Raw genomic sequence first — 2500 nt, 5'->3', positions numbered from 1 at the left:
GAAGAGAGCTCAGAGCTTATATATGACCGATCTATGGGTAATGCTGTGACCTTACCAGCACACACACACACACAACTCCCCGCCCACGAGAGTCGGAGTAACGACTCGCAGTCAGCGATACTGAAATTATTTCAGCCCTGGGTGGGTTTCGAACCCGGACCGCTGTAGTAGCCGTCGCGATCGATACCACTGCGACACGAGACGTGTGTGTGTGTGTTTACCTAATTGTAGTACATAGGGTTGGAGCTGTGCTTGTTGAATGAGTCTGTATATATCCATTTATCAAACTTTTCCTTAAATTAATATACTCTACGTTACTGACCTGGATGATATCATCTTTCTAACTTAAGCCACCATGGTCTTGGATCACATGTTGGACTCGTGATCGTCAGCTATTACCCTCCTGGATGAGAGCTCAGAGCTCATATATGACCGATCTATGGGTAGTGCTGTTATCTTACACCCCCCCCCAACTCCCCGCCCACGAGTTGGAGTAACGACTCGCAGCGCAGCGATACTTAAATAATTTCATCCCTGGGTGGGATTCGAACTCGGGCCGCTTTAGCAGTAGTTGCGAACGCTACCACTGCGCCTACGAGTCGTGTGTATGTGTGTGTGTGTGTGTGTATGTGTGTGTGTGTGTGTGTGTGTGCGTGAATTTGCGTGGTTGTATGTGAGATCGGGTGTGCGTGTTTGTGTGTGTGTGTGTATGTGTGTGTGTGTGTGTGTGTGTGTGTGTGTGTGTGTGTGTGTGTGTGTGTGTGTGTGTGTGTGTGTGTGTGTGTGTGTCACGCCTGTCGTGATTCACGTCCGAAGAAGAATTCAGTTGTGGCCTTGCCTAGTCGTTTGTTCTCTCTTCAGAGGAAGAGGATTACGAGTAGGAGTGACGAAGAAGAGGCCATAAAAACTTGTGAGAAGTGGCCCTTTGAGAATATCTTCACTTCGAATTTCTTTTGGCACTGTGCTTGTGGCTGGCGCATTACATTTCATTTCCTCCTTCCATCAAAAACCTCCTCTAAGGATGCGGACGCCGAGCACCCGCCGAGGGTCGCCTTCCTAGGAAGAAGGGGTGCTCTATGCGGACTCGTCTTCGCCGATGGAGCGAAGTACGCTGAAACGGGGCTCTTGGACAAAGGCGGGTGAACAGATACGAGGGGAATTGAAAAGGCAAAAATATACGAAAAAACTTGCGTTAACAGATGAAAAGATAGGCTAGTTTATTGCTAAACGATGATTGGAGGAACGAATATTGCGAATAAAGAAATGTCGTATTCCTGGGAAGTGTAAAAAAATAAAATAAAATAAATAGATGAATGAATAAATAGATAAATCCCTGTTTTCTCTGGCATCAGATGATTCTATTCAGGCAAGGGAATCCCCCTCACACCCCCTCGACGCGGATTGAATAAATCCAACATATGGAGGACTGTACCACTGACCTCCCCGTCCACCTCCCCCACGATCCAAGTAAAGCACCCTGCTGCTCCTGCTCCGGCCTCGGTCCCTGTCCCTAATGCTCTCCCGTCCCCTTATCTATCCATAGTCGCCTCCTGGCACTCGCCATCTCTAAAGTGCAGTCCGATCATCATCGTCGTCATCATCATCATCATCATCATCATCATCATCATCATCATCATCATCATCATCATCATCATCATCATCATCATCATCATCATCATCATCATCATCATCATCATCATCATCATCATCATCATCATCATCATCAACATCATAATGATGATCATCGATGGAACAGTCAAGGAGGAGGAGGAGGAGACGTCTGAGGCGCGATGCGGTCGGAATGAGCAGACAGATCTGTCAGTTCGGCACAAAAGCGGACTCAGCTTGCGCTTCATTCATGGTGTGGTGTACATGTACCCCACAAGCATGCTTGTGCGTAAAGTGCAAAGTTTATGCATTGTAGAGTTGTGTGGTAGTTGATCTGACTCAATGGTCGGAAAGGCCAGAAAGGGTCACCGCAATTAGGTCGCGTCTGGTCATGGCGTCGGGTCAGTCCCTTGTATATATACTGCCTGCCCCGAGCGGGCAGGCCAGTTAGTCAGTTAGTTCTTCACTGTACTCAACTTGTTACGCGTCACTAGGCCTTCGCGGTCGGTCCCCCACTTGGGGACCACGCCACGTCCGCCTCTGACACACGTACCTTCATTAGAATAAAATATACAACGAAATGCGCATCACTCTCTCTATGTTACCTTGCCCAAGTAACACATCCATATGTTACAATGGCAGTCCTTCGCCGCTTGTGTCGAGTTCTCCTTCAGGCAACGAGTCGATTGCCGACAGAATAAAGTCTTCTGAGTGAGGCATCATGATGGACACAAGTGGGATTCTCCACCCCCACCCTCTGAATACCCCCGAATGTCGGAGGCCCTCCTTCTCCTCTTTCTCCTTTTCCTCACCCTCCTCTCCTTCTTTTTCTTCCGAAGGTAACGCCACTGTCGCCGCCGCCGTGGTAAAGCCGAATTTTGAAATCGCTTCG

General features: G+C 48.5%; 1 protein-coding gene across 2 annotated transcripts in view; it reads left to right on the top strand.

Moving 5' to 3' along the window:
• Nucleotides 1-2500, top strand: part of LOC143036904 (growth hormone secretagogue receptor type 1-like) — a 152373-nt gene that overhangs the window by 60339 nt on the left and 89534 nt on the right. The gene's annotated exons all lie outside the window — the stretch shown is intronic.

Source organism: Oratosquilla oratoria, chromosome 21 (assembly GCF_046742065.1).
Source record: "Oratosquilla oratoria isolate Oo_2021 chromosome 21, ASM4674206v1, whole genome shotgun sequence".
Lineage (NCBI taxonomy): Eukaryota > Metazoa > Arthropoda > Malacostraca > Stomatopoda > Squillidae > Oratosquilla > Oratosquilla oratoria.
This window is presented reverse-complemented; position numbering and strand designations above follow the sequence as displayed.